The sequence below is a fragment of the Myotis daubentonii genome, chromosome 9 (genome assembly GCF_963259705.1).
Source record: "Myotis daubentonii chromosome 9, mMyoDau2.1, whole genome shotgun sequence".
Taxonomy (NCBI): Eukaryota; Metazoa; Chordata; class Mammalia; order Chiroptera; family Vespertilionidae; genus Myotis; species Myotis daubentonii.
The window spans coordinates 80,060,639-80,080,271 of NC_081848.1; the positions used below are offsets into that span (position 1 = coordinate 80,060,639).

At 49.7% G+C, this 19,633-nt stretch overlaps 1 protein-coding gene across 4 annotated transcripts in view; it reads left to right on the plus strand.

Annotated features, from left to right (window-relative positions):
* Positions 1–8,061: 8,061 nt before the first annotated feature.
* PC (pyruvate carboxylase) overlaps positions 8,062–19,633 on the plus strand; it is a 67,206-nt gene continuing 55,634 nt past the window's right edge. The window contains exons 1-2 of one of the 4 annotated variants that reach the window (XM_059709959.1): positions 8,079–8,203; positions 12,941–12,976. The gene's annotated coding sequence lies outside the window, so the exon portion shown is untranslated. Of the gene's footprint in view, positions 8,204–8,880; positions 9,048–12,663; positions 12,682–12,938; positions 12,977–19,633 lie in introns of those variants that run through there. The other 3 variants (XM_059709962.1, XM_059709960.1, XM_059709964.1) reach the window with 3 other exon arrangements.

The window sequence follows — 19,633 nt, forward strand, 5'->3', positions numbered from 1 at the left end:
ATAGAGACAGGTCGTGGCATGGTGGTTGCCAGGGGCTGTGGGGAATGGGGAGCTGTTTAGTGGCTATAGGCCCTCAGTTTGGCAGGATGAGAAAGCTCTGGCCCTAGCTGGTTTGGCTCAGTGGATAGAGTGTCGTCTTGTAGACTGAGGAGTCCCAGGGTTGATTCCAGTCAAGGGCACATGACCAGGTTGTGGGGCGTGCAGGAGGCAGCTGATTAATGATTCTCTCTCGTCATTGACGTTTCTATCTCTCTCTTCCTCTCCCTGGCTCTCTGTTAAATTATTTTTTAAAAAAAGTTCTGGAGATTGGTTGCACAGTAGTGTGAATGTAACATTACTGAATTGTACATAAAAATAGCTGGGATGGTGCACTTTATGTTTTTGTATATTTTACCGCAATTAGAAATTTTATAAAAAGAAACAGGCCAGCTCTAGGCTGGGAGTCAGACTTGGACTTTTCCAGGCCTCGCTCTGCCCCTAATTCTCCAGCAGAGAACAGAGGTAAGAGCTCCGGTTCCGAGGAGCAGCTGCCTCTGGGGGAACAGCAGCTCCATCACTGCGGCTGTGCCACCCTGGGCACCTCCTCCCAGCTTCCCCACTTGTAACAGGGACAAGTAACTCAGGGAACTGTTGTGAGGATGTACAGATGTAGAGGTGAACCAACACCATCTCCATCACTTTGTGTTCTTTCGGGAGGTGGCCTTTGACCAACCACCGTCCTTAGTAAGCATATCAAAGCCTTCTGTGCTCCTTAAAACAGAATGTAAATACTTTTGTTAGTAGTGGCCAGGATGACTGTCAGCCTGGTGACAGTTCCACAGGGGCTGCTGCATTCTTTGTCCCTTTGTCTTGTCAACCCATAGTACCTGAGTTATATTATAAAACAGTACAGTAACGGGAGTCTTTATTGGAGAATAATTTGCACAGGAGTGTTTATCCTGTATAATAAAAGCCTAATATGCTAAGTGTCCGGTCATCTGTTCAACCATGCAAAGCGTAATATGCTAATGATATGCTAAGGCCGCTCAATTGCTCACTATGATGTGCACTGACCACCAGGGGGCAGACGCTCTGACTGGTAGGTTAGCTTACTGCTGGGGTCCAGCCGATTGGGATTGAATGGGCCAGACACGCTCTGGAGCCCTCCTGTGGTCCCTCCTGGCTGGCCAACCTCCTGCGTCCCTCCCTGGTGCTAGTCGTGCACTGGTGAGGTCCCTCAGCCTGGCCTGCACTCTCTCGCAATCCAGGACCCCTCAGGGGATCTCAGAGAGCCGGTTTCAGCCTGATCCCACAGGCCAGGCTGAGGGATCCCACTGGTGCACGAATTTGTGCACCGGGCCTCTAGTTGCAGAATAATTTGCATGCTGGGCCTTCTGTCTGCTCTACCCAATTGCCCTGAAAGTAAATTATCCCGTAAAAACATTTTGTTATATTCTATGGAGTTGTTTGCTTCATCTTTCACTCTGAAGAGACCTTCTCCTCATGGTGGCCATTACACCTTTGTCCCACCATCAGACAGGAGATTAAATATGATAATGCTGCACCCACAGGAGCATAGAGGGCACTGAGTAAAAGTGAGTTGGTGAGGCCCTGGCCAGGTAGCTCAGTTGGTTAGAGCATCATCCAACACACCAAGGTTTCAGGTTTGATCCCTGGTCAGTCAGTGCATATACAAGAGTCAACCAATGAATGCACAAATAAATGGAATAACAAATTGATGTTTCTCTTCCTCTCCCTTCCTCCCTCTCTAAAATCAACAAATAAATTTTTTTTAAAAAAGGTGAGTTGGGCTCAGTGATTGAGCATCGACCTATTAACCAGGAGGTCAGAGTTTGATTCCCGGTCAGGGCACCTGCCTGGGTTGTCGGCTTGATATCCAGTGTGGCACGTGCAGGAGGGCAGCCTATCAATGATTCTCTCTCATCATTGATGTTTCTACCTCTTCCTCTCCCTTTCTCTCCCTGAAACCAATAAAAACATTAGTTAATAAATATCTTATCTCGGGCAAATCCCTTCCCCTCTCAGTCAGTCTTGTTATCTGTAAAATGGGTTGTTGTGAAAAATCAAATAAAATCATGAATGGGGGTGTTTCCAAAAGGGAGACTATTAGTAGCCTTTCTTTCTCCCAAGACGGGCACAAGAGAAATGTGCTCGGGCCGCCCAGCAAATCCTCAGAATCATAGAATTTGAGGTCTGAAAGGTACCTCACACATCTGGTCCATACTTCTTTTTGCTTTAACTACTATTTTCTGAGCATTTTTATTGGTTCCTCCATGTATTTCATTTAAATCTCACAAAAGTCCTATGAGGTGGGCATTGTTATCCCTCTTGTATAGATCAGGACACTGGGGCCCAGAGAGATCAGGCACCTGGCCAGAGAGTGTGCCCAGGAGGAGGCAGAGCTGGGACTCCTGCCTGGGTCAGCCTGGCTTTGGAGCCCAATGCTGCAACCACTCTGCCCTCTGCCCGTGTTGGTGGCAGAGGCAGAACTTGAAGCCAGGGGTCCTGCCTCCACTCTGTTTGGGCCGCTGCACAGGGCACCCCTGTCTGGGGCCGGGGAAGTGCTGGCTGCAACTCCTGCCTCATCTCAGACTTCTCCCCGGGTCTGGCCTTGCTCTTTTTCCTCTGTCTCACTCTCTAGGCCAGTGATGGCGAACCTTTTGAGCTCGGCGTGTCAGCATTTTGAAAAACCCTAACTTAACTCTGGTGCCGTGTCACATATAGAAATTTTTTGATATTTGCAACCATAGTAAAACAAAGACATATTTTTGATATTTATTTTATATATTTAAATGCCATTTAACAAAGAAAAGTCAACCAAAAAAATGAGTTTGCATGTCACCCCTGACACGCGTGTCATAGGTTCGCCATCACTGCTCTAGGCCATCCTGGGATGAAAGGGCTCTTAACATCCACCAGGCTCGGTTCCCAGCCAGAAGAGCGAAGACGGAGCCAGTGTGAAGAGGAGAATGGAGAAAGGGGGCCTTGGCTTTCTGCCCCCCCCCCCCCCCCCCCCCCCCCCCCCCGTCCCAAAGGTGGGCTGAGATCCACACCCAGGCCTCTTCATTCCACCCCTGACCACGCCCCTAAAGGCTAAACCCCTGCCTGGTTAAAAAGCAACAAAACCATTACACAATCTCCAGTGCCCTCAGAGCCAAATCAAATCCCCACCGTCCCGAAGTCTGCGCAGGGAGGAGCTTGCTGACTCACACACTTTTAAGAGCCTTGGGGTGAATCATGCTCTTGCGTCAGGCATGTCGCTGCTGCACACCCTCTTGCCAAGTGTGTGATTTTACGACAACTTCCCAAATCTCCGGAGGACAAGGAGAAATGTGTGTTTTCTTTCCCCCCTCCTCCCTGCCTTTCTCACCTGGCAAGTTCTTACTCATCTTTCCAGACCCTGCAGCGTGACACCTCCCCTGGGAGCCCGCCTGACCTTTCAGCTGGGGTCAGGGAGGCAGTTTCCTCTGCAGCCAACCAGATACGCGAAGTAGCAGCAACCACATACTGTGTGTCCCTTAGAGGCCAGGACAACTCTCCTTCCTCCCTCTGTCCCCAGGGCAGGAGAGTCAATACTTGATCTTAAATATTGGAGACTATTACTTGTCCACGGCTGCATAACAAGTTACCCCCAATTCAGTGGCTTAAAGCAGCCTCCTGCATGCCTCCCACTGGGGACCAAGCCAGCAACCCAGGCATGTGCCCTTGACCAGAATTGAACCGGGACCCTCCAGTTTGCAGGCCGACACTCCATCCACAGAGCCAAACCAGCCAGGGCAGGAGCATTATTTTATATACCATCAAGAAAGAATACGGGGGCACGGGGTAAGAGACCAACCAAAGGACTTGTATGCATGCCTATAAGCATAACCAATGGACACAGACAGTAGGGGGCTGAGGGCCTGTGCTGGGGGCGGGTGTGGGCAGTGAGATGTCAATAGGGGGAAAAGGAGACACATGTAATACTTTCAACAATAAAGAATTTAAATAAAATAAAGAATACCCATTGTCCATTTACCAGGAGATCATTTCAGGGGTTAAAATGCAGGGATGGGGCGATGTGTGCTTTGAAATTAATAAAACACACAGTATCCATTTCCTAAGGTGGTTCTGAGATTTACATGGCTGGTGCCACTGAAGGTTGCAGTGAGGCTTAGAGATACAGAAGGCAGCAAACAGGGCAGGCTGCCCAGATGCTCCTTATTAGTGAGCCATTGAAATTAATCCTCGTCTACACACCACAGGCAAGATTTTGTTTCCTTTTTAATCTTTAGTATTTTATTTTATTTTAAAACTAGAGGCACGATGCATGAAATTCATGCAAGGAGCTCAGCCCTCACAGTCCCGGCTGCCTTGGCCCTCACAGCCCCAGCTGCCTCACGGCCCCATGGCCCCATCCACTGGTCATTCTGGAAGGTTGTTCCTCCATACGGTCTAATTAGCATATTAGCTCTTTATTATATAGGATACATTTTTATTGATTTAAGAGAGGAAGGGAGAGGAGAGATAGAAACATCAATGATGAGAATCATTCATTGATCGGCTGCCTCCTGCATGCCCTCTACTGGGGATGGAACCTGCAACTTGGTCATATGCCCTGATCAGGAATTGAACCATGACCTCCTAGTTCATAGGTTGATGCTCAATCACCGAGCACACTGGCCAGACAAGATTTTGTTTCAATGATGCCAAGGAGTGAGGCCAAGGGGGTCAGGTAGAATCTCCATCCCTGACAAAGGAGAAATTCTGATTACGTGAAGGAAGGCACCTTAAAATAGACGCCAAGTGCTGAGGTTGCACAGAAGAGAATGGGAGACCACATCTGGTTTGGGGGTGGGGAGAATACAGGCAGGCTTCCTGGAGGAGGTGGTATTGGAGTTCAGCCTCAAAAGCATGGAGGACTGGTGCAAATAGAGATCGGGGTGGGATCCTGCGGGTGACTAGAGCCTGGGAACACACAGGGTTGTCCTTGGGCTGCAGAAGAACCTAGAAAGACAGACTGAAGCCCACTCTCTGAGGGTTCCAAAGCCAGGAAGCGGAATCTGACTGAACTTGGTAGGCAATGGGGATGGAGTGTGCCCTCTTCTCCAGGAGCCTTACCTTGTGATTGCATTTCACTCTCACACCACTCCGGAGCTTAGCCTCATTTTTTATTTTATTTTATTTTTAAAATATATTTTTATTGATTTCAGAGAGGAAGGGGGAGGGAGAGAGAGAGATAGAAACATCAATGATGAGAGAAAATCATTGATCGGCTGCCTCCTACTGGGGATCAAGCCTGCAATCCGGGCATGTGCCCTTGACAGGAATCAATCCTGGGGCCCTTCGGTCTGCAGTCCGACGCTCTATCTACTGAGCCAAACCAGCTTGGGCTCGCCCATTTTTTAGATGAAATAACAGCAGCTCAGAGAGGTGAAGCAACTTGCCCAAGGACACAGTCAGTAGTGGGCCTTGAGTCCAGCCCCTCAGAGTCAGGCCAGCAAAAAGCCCTCAGCAAATGTGTTCCACCTGCCATGGCTCAGACCTGGGCCTCACACTGACCAGATAGAATTATAAGCCTAATGGTTAAGGTCACTAGAATTTTCCTTGAAGATATCACGCCCAACCAGAAATGAAGTGAGGGGCTGTGCATATAGATACATATTTAATTTAAAACGGTGTATATTTCAACTGATAATTTATCTCTTTGCCTGAGAAACTCTTAAAATACAGTAAGAGAACCAGTTCTGAGCTAGACTCCTGGCCGGGAGACAGAAAGGTCTCCCCTTTCTGTCCTGCCTTGGCTTCCCCTGCATCCTCCTAGGAACACAGGCAAATTTCTCAAGCTTCTCAGATCTCAAAAATCAGTTGGGGCTTGTTAAAAATAAATAAATGAGTAAAAAGATTCCTGGGCCCCACCCTCGACTTACTGGATTGGAATCCACAGGGGTTGGGAGTCCAGGAATCTGTTTTGTTTTAAAGAGCCCCAGAGGGTTTTCATCATCAGGGAAGTCTTGGTAATAACTTCTCTAGGCCTCTCAACACTGACCATTCAAGGAGCATCTAATAAGCAATGCAATGCTTATTTCTGAGGATCCCATTCCTCAAAATGGACTTGAGTGGTATTCTGCTGGTGATTCTAAGATCTGAGTTGGTGGTTAATAAAATGCATAAGAATCATGGGCTGGGGCTCAGGCATCTGTGCTTCCACTGGCACCCTGATCCAAGGAGATTCTATCACTAGTGGTACAGAAGCCCACACTGAGGCATGCTTTTTTCTAGCCACATGAAACTTCCCACCCAGGCTTTCACCAGGAGTGTTTTTGTCGGGGATGGAATACCCCTTCTGGGGAACTCAACCTGGAGGTAGGAGAGCCTGGGTGAAGAGGTGTCTTGTTTCCTAATTTAATGTGAACTAGGTAATGTATGTGCCTGAGCTAACTGTTCAAATTCCATACTGCCTTGGTTTCACAACAGTCCATTTTCTAGTTCTCAATCAGTTTCTTTGTTCAGATCTCCACCTGGTGGTGTTGACCAGGGAGTCACCTGAACCGGGGTGGAGCTACCTGCCCTCTGCTCCAGACCCAGGAGTTCACAAGGACCAGCCAGGACTGAGCCAATGCATCACAGCCCCTGTAGCAGGGCCAGCCCTAGAGCAGGGCCTTGCCTTTCCTGAGTGACACAGGGGCCCACGTCATACACGTGCACAGCAGAGGAGAAGAAATGCGGGCAGGAAGTATTGAAGTCACACACACTAGAAGATTAATAGGGACGAGAAAGTAACAGACTTAATGGCCAACATGTCCAAACCCTTTTATGAGGAAATTCAGTCCAGAGAGGTTGGGCACCTGCCCAAGGTCACACAGCTCTAACTCTTTCCTGCATAAAGAAAGTTGTGAGGTAGAAAGAGTCCTTGGACTTAGACATGTAATAGAATGTTAGCTCTATGACAAGATGGTAGGAACTGTGTCCTTTTCACTACTATGTCCCAGGCATAGCACCAAGCCCATTGTAAAAGGTGTTTGTCAATCAAATGAGTATGCAAATCTGGGGAATTGGGCTTTTAATTCATTTTCCGCTACTAAAATGGCTATGTGGGATTGTCCCAGGTTCGAGTTCAGCCAGATAGATGGAAGGAAGTCTAGGAAATTGGAGAGACAAACACAGCAAGCACAACATAGTCAGAGAAAAGAAAAAGAGAAAAGAAGAAAGAAAAGAACGGAGGTGTATTATCTCTCCGTGCTCAATTAGCAATTTTTAGTTAACAAGATGTTCTCATTGTCCTTAATCCTCCCAACTGTCTGGAAGCAGGTCGGTTTTTTCTCCACGCCCCGATTACCATCTGAAGTACGGTATATTTTATTTGTTTACCGTCTGTGCTATCTCATATATTTTGTTTTGGCCACTCCCCTATCTCCTGGTTGGCACAGAGCCCAGATTATGACTTATGAAGCTTTCCGTTCAACCAAGCCTTCTGGGGCCCTCTAGGTCCTGAGTGGCCTCAACTTGCAGAGTAGGAAACTGGCTCAGAGAGGTGAGGTTGCTGGTCCAAGGTCACACAGAGACGGTCTTCTGCCTACCATCCCCACCCCTACAGTTGCTAAAGGACACAGTCCCGTAAACCCGTGCACCATCTCCTTCCTCCTGCCCTTCGCAAACCCGTTCCTCCGACCTCTTCTCCGTCCGCTGGCAGGTATTTGCATCCAGCCCGGATCCTTGAGCTCCGGTGTGATCTGTTATGCTAGCGGCTTTGGGAGACACGTGCTACTCGGGTGAATGAATCGCACATCCCCACCCCCGCGGACAACCAATCACAGGTGTCCGAGACCGGCCACTTCCGCCTATTGCGGGCTGCGGCCGGGACGAGAGGCCCACGTGGGGCTCTGTAGACGAGGGAGTGGGCGGTGGTGTGCCAGGGACGGGCTCTTCCAGCCTCTCCACCAATCCAGGGACCCGCCGGGGACGCGAGGGGCGGGGCTGACGTGGGGCGCCAAGGCTTAAATGTGACGGGCGGGCGGGCGTAAGGAGGAGTTCTGACCGGGGGAGTGGTGAGTGACGGAGGCCATTGTCCAATAACAGGAGGGGTTGGGCTGCTTGAGCCAATAGGAAGTCCCAAGGCGGGGCGCAGCAAGTTTGGTTGCGCGGAGACCGCAGCTGCTCCCTGTCACTGGAGCTAGCGTCTGTAGCGGCGGCGGCGACGACTTGCGGCGGCGGCGGCGAAGCGGTAAGTGCCCGCCGCGCTGCGCACCTTCCTCTTCCCGCGGCGGGTGGGAGCGGGTGGGCGTGCTGCGGCGCCGCCGCAGGGGACGCTTATATAAGGGTCGTGCGCGCCAAGGCGGAGCGGGCTTCGCGAGTGACGGCTGGGGGAGACAGCTGCGGGCGGTGCGCGAGGCCAGTTGCGCCGCCCCTCCCCTCCCCCTCTTGTGGGGGACGGTCGGCGTGGGTCAGTCCTCTCTCACACCCTCGCTCCCTCGTTCCGGGGACCCCGTTGACCCCGGCCGGTCGCTCCGTGAGCATCCCTCCCTTGCGGGCTCAGCCGGGCCTTGTCCATCCCGCGCCCCTGGCGACCGGCGGCGGCCTTATTCTGGCTTTCGGGCCCATTTTGCAGATGGAGAAACTGACGCCAGGAGCACGAAAATGCCCTGTGCTAGGGCCTTGAGGGAGGGTTCGAACCCGAGTCTGTCTGCATGGGGAGCCCAGGTCTCCGCATCATGCTGGCAGTTGCTCGGTTCTGAGGGGTCTCGCTGGAGTCTCGCGTAGGGTCCGCCTCCTCGTTACCCGGTGGCGTATTCTCGGTCCCATTTAGTTTCAGGTGAAGAAGCTCGAGGAGCCCAGCAGCAGGGATTCGCCCGCGGCTGCTCGGTTAGGAGGTGGGGCTGGGCACAACCGCTACTTTCGCCGCTTTCAGCAGTTTACCGAGTGCACTCGCCGGGGGCGGCGAGGAGTTTTGGACGCAGAAGCCTTGCTTTCAGGACCCGCCACGAAGGTCCCTCCCGGAATGACCTGCTCTCTGCACCTTGAGTCGTTTCCTCTCGGGGGAGCTCCTTTCTCATCTCACCAACGCTGGGGTGAGGCCGGGTCCTAGGACCCTGGCAGCTTTGAACTTAAACGCCTGGTGGCCTGTTCATTCCGTGAGAAAGTGTGCCGGGGGCGCCTGATGCCCATTCTGCAGCTGGGAAAACCGAGTCTCAGGGAGGTGTCCGGACTGTATTAGGCAGATCATAACCGGAGCTACTCGGAAGGCTCTGCCTTTTCCGGTGCTCCCTTACCCGCGGCTGCCATCAGCCCTGGCCTCCCGCGTCACCCTTCCCCTGCCTGTGACGCCAGTACTCCTGCTGGGAGTGCGTGTGCTCAGCACTCTACGAACCCCGAGATGCGGCGGTTCTGTCTGCTTGCTCTCCATCTTAACTCCTGAGTTCTGACTCGCCGCCTTTCGCACACCTACCGTGTTCCGATCTCTAGACTGGGCGCTGAGAGAAGACGTGAGAGATGAAACAGGTCCTTGTCCTAGAAATGCTGACAAACTGATTGAGGGAGAGAAAAAGAAATGGAACTTTTAGCAGCAAGTCGGTGTGTTTGTACAGAGCCCATGCGGGTGAGGGATGGCCCCTGGGAGGGCGTGGGAGAGGAAGTTGAGTAGAGGCCCACAAATCAGGCCAAACCGCATCCTGAGGCCAGGGAGGGGAGAAGTGGACTGGCTGGGGGCTGGACAGGGATGGACGGGAAAGCTCTGTGGGCGGGGAGAGTCGTGAGCTTCCTTTGATACCACTGCAGCCGGCAGTGCAGAAGCAGTGATTGGATGTGAGGAGCCAAGTTTTCATTATGGGGGAGAGGTGAGTTTTACTAGAACCTGCAAGAGCAGTGGTTCTCAACCTTGGCTGCACATTAGAATCACTTGGGAGTCTTTTCAAAATCCTGATTCCTGGTCCTCATCCTCCAGAAATTCTGTTTCTTTGTGATGGGGTGGGGCCACAACATGAGTAACAAAGAAACAGAATTTCCGGAGGATGAGGCCCAGAAATCAGCATTTTAAAAAGATTCCCAGGTGATTCTAATGTGCAGCCAAGGTTGAGAACCGCTGTGCAAGAGGCAGGCTGAGGAAGGTGGACGGGGTGGGGGGGAACGGGGGAGAAGGAGCACTTCTCAGTTGGGTGTGAGACGTCTGCTTGGCCACTGAAGAGGCCTCTACAGGAGGTGTGACAGGTGAGGGCACTTGCGAAGGTGCTGGTAAGGCAGACGTGAGGCTGGGTCCAAAGGCGCCAGGGCGCTTGGTTGGGCTCTGAGGGCCCAGCAGGAGGCCTGAGCAACAGGTTGTATCTGTCTGTGTTCTTTCTAGGAAACCACTTGTGAGCAGGCACCCGGTGCTTCTTAGTGGCTGCCCTGCCCTGAGGAGGGAGCTTTGCTCACTGAGGTTGTTCAATATTGATTTGTTGAATTAGGCTGTCATTCAGAGTTTCCACAGTTTACCGCTAAGTCCCCTACGTGCCTTAGCTCTCTCTCCTGGAGCCTGCTCCAGCGTCATTGACCCTGTCTGTGCCGGGTCTCACCTTGAGGATCACCTACCCCTCGGGGATGCTGGTCCTGGTAGCTGTAGCCTCGGTGGGTCGCTCCTGCCTTGGATGTGCCAGTACAGGCCACTTGCCCTTTTGTCCTCCTCCTTGCTTTCTCTTGTCTCACTTCCAGGAGCCTAGTCCCGGGTCCTGTGCTAGATAGACCCAGCCTGTCCCCATCTGTCTAGCGCTCTTCCACATGAGCTGGGCGCCGTCCCCAGGTAAACGTTTCCCTTGAGGATTAGTGTGGGCCCTCTCTCTGGCTGCCTCCCAGTAGCATCTTACTCTCTTCTGAGCAGCCCCCTGCTCCCTATACCCAGAAAGCATGCTGTTTGTCATCCGTAGACATCCTCTCAGCTGGGGGGCATTGCGCCTGCTCCCTCCGAAACCTCACCTGGGCCTGACTGACCATCCCTTCACCTCTTGGTCTTAGCTGCCCCTAATCTCAGCCGTGAATTCTTTGCTGAACTTCGAAAGGAGGAGGGCCTGATGGTGGGAGATGGGAAATGACACAAAGCCCTTTCCTCTCACCTACTGAGTGAGAAGATATGATCCCACCTATTGGGCTTTTTCTTCGCTTTGACCTAACAGGTACCCTCTTCTGTCTGCCTCAGTCCTCATGCGAGGCCCCAGACCTGCTCTTAGTGTTTGTCCCGCCTCTGCTCTTGTCCCTGGCGCCCTTGTTCTCTGCAGGACTGTTCCTCTTGCCTTATCCTATCAGAGTTGTTCTGCGGGCTTTCCTGCATTAAGCCTTGCCAAATCTATTCTGTTGGACATGGCTCCTCTCTTTTAATAATAATGATATGAAATGATTTATTATTCATAAAAGCCAACCTTTTATTATGTGGTGGCAGGGATCTTGCTAAGCCCCTTACATGTCTTTTTGGATTGACACAACAACCCTATAACAGAGGAACTGTTAGCTCCTCATTTAAAGGTGAGGAGCCATGGGTAGACTAAATCCCTCAGAATCTACACAGCTAGGAGACTGTGTGGCTGGGGTCCCTCCCAGGCCATCAGGCAGAGTCCCTACATGGGTCCCTCTCAACCTACTCTTTGGCATTTTGGGAGCAGAGCCTGTGCCCTCTGACATGGTGCCCATGAAAGGTATAAGCCCAATAAATATTTTATTGAATCGAGTACCCCAGACTTTCATTTTCAGCCTTGACGTAATCTACCAGGGCATCATGGATTCAGTTCCTTTGATGATTTGCTGGTCTGTGTCTCCATTTTGTTGTTGTTTTTTTTAATGTATTTTATTGATTTATTTTTTTTTATTTTTTTTTACAGAGAGGAAGGGAGAGGGATAGAGAGTTAGAAACATTGATGAGAGAGAAACATTGATCAGCTGCCCGCTGCATACCCCCCACTGGGGATGTGCCCGCAACCAAGGTACATGCCCTTGACCAGAATCGAACCTGGGACCCTTGAGTCCGCAGGCTGACACTCTAGCCCAGCCGTGGGCAAACTAAATAAAACTAAAAAAAAAAAAAAAAAAGACCGTACTCTTTTATGTAATGATGTTTACTTTGAATTTATATTAGTTCACATAAACACTCCATCCATGCTTTTTTTCCGGCCCTCCGGTCCAGTTTAAGAACCCATTGTGGCCCTCGAGTCAGAAAGTTTGCCCACCGCTGCTCTATCCACTGAGCCAAACCGGTTAGGGCTCCATTTTGTTCTTGATTTACCAGTGACTAGAGCTGAGTGACAGGTGTGGCCTGTGAACTCCCCAAAGTGGTCACATCCCACCAACGTGGGCTGAGGAAATAGTCGGTTAAATAGGAGACATATCAGCTCTCGGTCACATAAGACAAAAATTAGTGTCAAGTGCACAGGGAGATAGGAAGTGGGCTCGGAGAATCTAATCTGGAGGAGCGCTCAGCTCTGAAGGACTGGAGACAGCTCTGCGGAGAAAGTCGGCCTGGGGCAGGATGGAATTGGACAGGAAGAAAAAGTACTTCAGATAAAACAATAAAGTTTCTAGAACTTCTTGTTCTTGTGCAGTGAGTGCCAGAAAAGGGTTTTACTTAAATGCTTCTTACTAAGCGCATTGGCTAAGGTCTGTGTTCTCCAGCAGGCGTGGTGCCAGGGCTGCGCTTGTGTGACCAGGAATCCTGTGAGATGAGTGTTGTGACTATTCCCATTTCACAGATGAGGAAACAGGCTTTCAGTGGTTACGGGAGTGAGTGGCAGAGCAGCAACGGTGGAGCCCAGGCGTTGGATAGCAGAGCTGGGGTGCTTTCCTGGTGCCTCCCCCCTGCCACCCCCCCCCACACACACACATCCACTCTCCTTGATGGAAGCAAAGTAACAGTCCTCTGGGTTCTGAATCTCTGTTCTTGCTACTCCTAGGTGCTCTTGGAAGTGCTGCAGAAATGAGGGTAACACTTCTCTTTCTTTTACTTTAGATTGCGCCTGCCTCTTTGAGCTGACAAGACCCGAGGGTAAGTCCTGTGCCTGAATCCAGGTCGTGGGGTGGGTGGGTCTCCTTCAGGAGCAGCTATCCAGGTTAGCAGTCCGGGCACGTCAGCTGTCAAGTGCAATACATAATAATGGCCAAGCTCTGATTTTTGGAAAATATAAGCAGTCCTTGTCTGTTCCCAGTCTTTCTTGGTTTTTACTGGAAAATGACATCTGGGTCCCTCGCTGGCCGCAGTTGGCAACTGGTCAGCCTCAGCAGGAAGCCCTACTTCTAGAAGGACGTGACTTGGGACACTGGTCGTGGGGAGGGTGGCAAGGCTCCTCAGGACCCGAGGAAGCATCTTAGGGCCGGGCAGTCTCTGCGCAGACCCCTTGAGTCAGCATGGAAAGCAGGCTGGTGGTGAGGGACTCCGGGAAGCTGTGGCTATTGACTGTCAGCTGGCTGTGAAAACACTTGGCACGGTTCACGCGGACCTCAGTCTTTGCTGTCACAGTGACAGGGTAAAGGTGGACTTGTCCCTTCTTTCTCTCACGGAGTGCTCAGGCCGCATTGCCCGTGTGACCGCCTGCTTTCCAGGTTTCTCCTCACACAGCTTCCCCTGATGCACTGAGCCAGGTACATCTCCTCTGCTGCAAACCAGGGCCCTCGGGCCGGGGTCCACCTGATGATCCAGTTCTGTCTCCTGTGCTGGTCCCAGGGAACATTCCAGCCAGCTCTCTGACTAGCATCGCCCCACCCCCGCCCTCTGCCCGCTGCCCTGGGGACTTTGTTGCTCAAGGACAGCTCTCCCCAGACTCGAGTTCGGGGCTCAGGGTGAAGATTTCTTTGGGGAATTTTTCTTGGGTTTCTACCCAGAGTAGCTATTTTCCTCAGGAGACACTTCTTGACCCAGGAGTTGTTCTTTCTGAGATGTCCCCACAGCTCTCTCTTGGGCCAGCAGCAGCCTCAGTTGAGTTTGCCCTATTCTCTCTGCTTATCTCATCCTCCTGTTCTCCATTGATAGAGTTGAATGTTATTGCTCTTCCTTGCATCCCTGGGAGGAGAGGCGGGGAGTTGGGTGAAGGTCTCTAACCACCGATCTTATGGAGCTGAGAAACGGAGATCCGTCTCCGGAGAAGGCTGATGAGCAGAATTCAATATTCGGATCCCTACCCCCTTGTGTGTCTTCCACCAAATCCATCAGTAGGAAGGGAAAATTGGTGGCGAGAAGGGCTGCCTTCTCCCAGGTCATCTAACTTGTTGAAGTTTGTTTGGTCTTCAGCCTCTAAGTCCCTGCTGAGTCTTGGAGTTTTGCTTAGTTACCACACTAAGACCCTCCAGTGGAAGGTTCTGCTCTGCCCTCCTCCTTTGCTATATCTCCTTGGTGATTCTGAATGTGGGCTTTTTTTTTTTTAATCCTTACCTAAGGAGTGAGGATATTTTTTCCATTGATTCTCAGAGAGTGGAAGGGAGAGGGCAGGGAGAGAGAAAAGAGAGAAACATCGATGTGAAGGAGAAACTTTGATTGGTTGCTTCTTGCACACTTACCCTGACAGGGAGTGGGGATTGAACTTGCAACCCAGGTTCACGCCCTTGACTGGGGATCAAACCTGCGGACCCTCGGGTGCACAGGCTGACACTTTAACCACTAAGCCATGGGGGCCAGGGTGGGCTTTTTTGGGACGGGAGAGCTTATTTTTTTAAATATGCGAGAAGGTATAACCCAGGTCATCCCAGCACCCTGTCATTGCTATTGTCCCTTACTCCTTATCTTTCTTACAGGCCAGAGAAGGGGGTAGGGAGTAGGGAATTCAAAGCTGCTCTTAAGAACATTTCCATCAGCTGTGTGTGAAATGGGGCCAGTCTCCATGTGTAGCAGCTCCTCTCCTGATGACATCCATCCCTGGCTGAAACCTCTGGGAAAATTCCGTGATCTGGCTCTGCTGAGTCATGCTTAGTCTCTGAGAATATGTCATCTTTTGTATGTCTGTCATTGGCCAGCTCAGGGTCTGGGAAAGGCTGCAGTTACTACGGAGTGCTATCATGCTGCTAATCTCTTATATTTGTCCACCACTGTATGCTTCTCCTAGTGCTCTTGCTAACTGATGTGCTGTTTATCAATATTAAACTTTATTAATATTATTAAATCGTCCTATATAATAAAACCCTAATATGCAAATTGACTGAACGGGGGAATGACCAGTCGCTATGACGTGCACTGACCATCAGGGGGCAGACACTCGACACAGGGAGGTGACTGGCAAAGGTGATTGGGGGGCGGGGCCAGCCAGTGAGTGCCCCGCCAGTTGCCTCCAGTCGCCTCCTGCAAACCAGCAGTCGGACATCCCCCGAGGGCACAGGCCAGGCTGAGGGACCCCCCCCCCCCCCACACACACACACACTCTGTGCACAAATTTCATGCACCGGGCCTCTAGTTAATAATAAATGTATAATTTATTCTGGAAAACATTCCTTTCTTATGATGAGGAAACAGATTCAGAGAGATTGACTTGATGAATTTCAGGTGAGTGACATGTTTGGGCAGGGTTTTTTTTTGTCACCACACCCCATCCCTACCCCTGGGTTTTTGTGTAATGCAAAGATTATTCAGAAGTTTCTTTGGATGAAAAAAAAATTGGTTTTCAATTTGTTAAAGTTGAAACCTAGTTCTTAATGGCTAGTCTTCCAAGTTTTGCTTCTAAGTGTAACCTAAAATCTTTCTGTTCTATTTATGATTGTCGAAAATTTTAATCACTTTGAAGGGCCCTTTTGAATAATACTGGATCTCATTTGCAAACTTAACTAATTTGAAAAATTTATATTGAATTTCTAAATTACATTCAACTTCCTTTAATTATTTTAATACTTCCAATTGTCTGATTAACAGACATTCCTAATACTTAAATAATTCCTGTAAATCTAATAAATTAAGTTGGCTCTTAAATTTTCTTAAACATTCCTATATTCCTGTTTTATTTAAAAAAAATTTTAAAGTATATTTTTATTGATTTCAGAGAGGGAGAGAGAGAAATATCAATGATGAGAGAGAATCATTGATCAGCTGCTTCCTGCACACCCACTACTGGGGATCGGGCCCACAACCTGGGCATATGCCCTTAACTGGAATCAAACCCAGGACCCTTCAGTCCGCAGGCCAATGCTCTATCCACTGAGCCAAACCAGCTAGGACTACAATATATAAGTTTTGATGTATATGTATGCACTCGTGAAACCTTAACTATGAAACCATAATTAAGATAGAACACATCCTTCATCTCCAAGTTTCCTTGCGCCCCTTTTTGCAATCCTTTCCTCCCATCTCTCTCCGCTTCCCCCATTCCCAAGTAACCATGGAACTGCTTTCTGTTACTACAGATTAGTTTGCATTTTCTGGTTCACATATGTGGGATCATATAATATGTACCCTTTTTGTCTGGTTTCTATTACGCAGCATCATTTTGAGATTTTTTGGGGGGCATATATCAGTACTTCTTTCCTTTTTTGTTGTTGAGTAGTATTCCATTATGTGGATACCCCACAGTTTGTTTATTCATTCATTCACCTATTAGTCATTTCAGTTGGTTCCAGTTTTGGTGATTGTAAATAAAACTGCTATGAATGTGTACAAGTCTTTGTATGGACATATATTTCTTTTTCTCTTGGGCAAATGTGTGGGAGTTGAGCGACTGGATAATATGGTAGGTGTATGTTTAACTTAAACTGCCCAACTGTTTCCATAGTGGTTGTACCATTTTACATTCCCACCAGCAGTGTAGGAGAGTTCCAGTCCCTCTAAATCCTTACCAACACTGGATAATGGTCAGTCTTTTTAATTTTAGCCATTCTAAAAGGTGTGTAGTGGTGTCTCATGGTTTCAATTTGAATTTCTCTGGTGAGTAATGATATTGAGCTTCTTTTCATGTGTGTATTTGTCATCTGCCAATACTGATTTTAAACTTAGTAACATTCCTACTTAAAATCACAAATCTAAACCAATTACTTAGTGCCCTGGTCAGTGTGGCTCAGTTGGTTTTGTGTCATTCCATGCACCGAAAGGTTGCCAGTTTGATTTCCAGTCAGGGCACATGCCTGGGTTGTGGCTCAATCCCCGGTTAGTGGAGGTAGCTGATAGATGTTTCGTTCTTACATCGATGTTTCTCTCTCCCTCTCCTTTCTCTCTACAAAATCAGTAAAAAAAAAACAAACCCCACCTTTCTTAAAAAACATATAAACCAATTAGTGACATATTTTAATTGGAATCTTGAGAGTGACTTATTACTCTGTATAGTCCAAATTACAGTGAATATTATCTTCTATATATAAAAGCCAAAGCGACCGAACAACCGGTGGACCGGTTGCTATGATGTGCACTGACCACCAGGGGGCAGACACTCTGCAGGAGCTTCCTTCCCCCTGGTGGTCAGTGCGCTCCCACAGTGGGAGCACTTCTCAGCTGACCGACCCGTCCTGGCAGTCTACCAGCCTGGCGGCAGCCACTCACTCCCTTAGTCCTGCAGGCCCAATCTCTGGAGAATGGGCCAGGCACCGACGGACTGGTGCCACTGGCATGATCCTGACAGTGCTGTGGGCCTCTTGGAAGTCAGCCTCAGGCACCACAGCTGCTTCCCCTCCCTAGACACTCTGCAGGGAAGAAACGATGTAAAAGCAGCCATCAGGTGGCTTCTGATAACTGACGCGACCATCAGTGGGATGGATCTGGATTTCGGGCTGGCAAGGGCGTCCCACCGCCTGCCCAGAGGGCCGATCGCATCCCGGTACCCCCACTCCACCCCCCGCCTTGGGATGAGCGCCATATGCAGGGCTCACGGCTGGCAAGTGCCGCCGCAGCAGTGTGAGCCTCTCCCATTCGGGACTGACTGGGTGCAAGCCCAAGGCAGGCGCAGCAGGGCTAGGATGAGTGGGAATGGCAGGCAGGAGCTGCAGGTGGTGTTAGATTACCAGTTTGGCCCCATCCCTGCAGGCCACCCTGAGGGACCCCACCCATGCACAAATTCGTGCACTGGGCCTCTAGTCTCTCTCTATAAAAGCCCAAATGACCAAACGACCAGTCGACCGGTCGCTATGATGTGCACTGACCACCAGGGGGCAGATGCTCCATGCAGGAGCTGCCCCCTGGTGGTCAGTGCGCTCCCACAGCCAACATCCTGTGGCTGGCCAACCTCCTGCGGTCCCTCCTCCTGGCTGGCTGGCCCCAATCGCTGGCCAGACCGAGGGACCCCACCTGTGCACGAATTCATGCACCGGGCCTCTAGTAGTACATAAAGTAACAAATACACACAGATTTCTTAACACAAAGTTATAAAAATTATGGTCTTTATTTTCTTAGTATATTTATTTTGAATGCTATATATCTTTTTGGAATAAAAAAAGCTTACTGAATAAGAAATTAATGATGTGACCTCATACTCTAGTAAATTACTTCCTATGCAGCTTTTGGAATTTCTTTCTCAATTGGATGACGTTTCTTTTTTTAAAAATATATTTTATTGATTTTTTTACAGAGAGGAAGGGAGAGGGCTAGAGAGTTAGAAACATTGATCAGCTGCCTCCTGCACACCCCCTACTGGGAATGTGCCTGCAAGCAAGGTACATGCTCTTGACTGGAATCGAACCCGGGACCCTTCAGTCTGCAGGCCGACGCTCTATCCACTGAGCCAAACCCGTTAGGGCTGGATGATGGTTCTTTATAGTCCAAGATTCCTGTCCATGATGAAACTAGGTCTTGACCTTTGAATCCAACTGCTAGGCAGAACCCTGATTCATTGCCTTTTTGTGCTCAGTGGGGGATGGTCTCACAGCCCATGTGTCCTAGGTGGGGGCATCACATTGTCTACCCTCTTCTCATGGAACTCTGCACCTCTCTCCCCAGGTTGCTCTACCAGGTGCCTGGACTCTATTAATCTATTTAAAGCTTCATTCTTATGCATTATGGCTACAAAACAGGTGGAATTAACATACAAAACAGGTGGGATTTAGATTTTGAATATCTCCCAAGGCTTTGTCTGACCAAGCACTGGTTCTAAAATCATGCCAGTGACAGAGCTGTGCTAGATTTTGAGTTCCAGTCTTCTGAGTCCAGGTCTGGCATTGCTATCCCATATCTTACATCTTTTCAAATTAAGAGAAAGGAGTCTAGTACTTAAGAGTTCTTGGTTTCTAGTCAGGCTTGGTTAACAAGAAATTCTGGCACCTGGAACTCATGCCTTCCTTTTCTCATTCTTTAGTTTACCCCCCCTAACCCCCACCCCCAAAATGGTAAGAACCCTGACTCCTGACCTCCCCCTAACCTCCCAGTGGAGAATTACCAATCTCTTTGGAGGGGCCATTGCCACTAAATTCTTGATAGAGACTTAGGTCTTAGAGGACAAACAGATGTGGACTTGCATCCCTGTCCTGGTCACTGGGTATGCCCTCAGGAAGCTTGTGGGTGGTGAGTGGGAGGGACCTGGTTGAAAATTATTAATGCAGTCTGACCTCTCTCCTGATACCTGATGCCTATGTGGCCCCATGTGGGTAAAGAGGGAAGGTCTGTGGAGTTCCAAAAAAGGATATTTGAGTGGAGGACTGCCTTAGATTCCTACTCTGCAGGAGTTTTAGATACAGTCTTTCCCTTCTTTGGTTCTGAATTCCCCATTCAGGGTGGTGAAGGAGCATTATGTAATAAACAACAAATGATAGT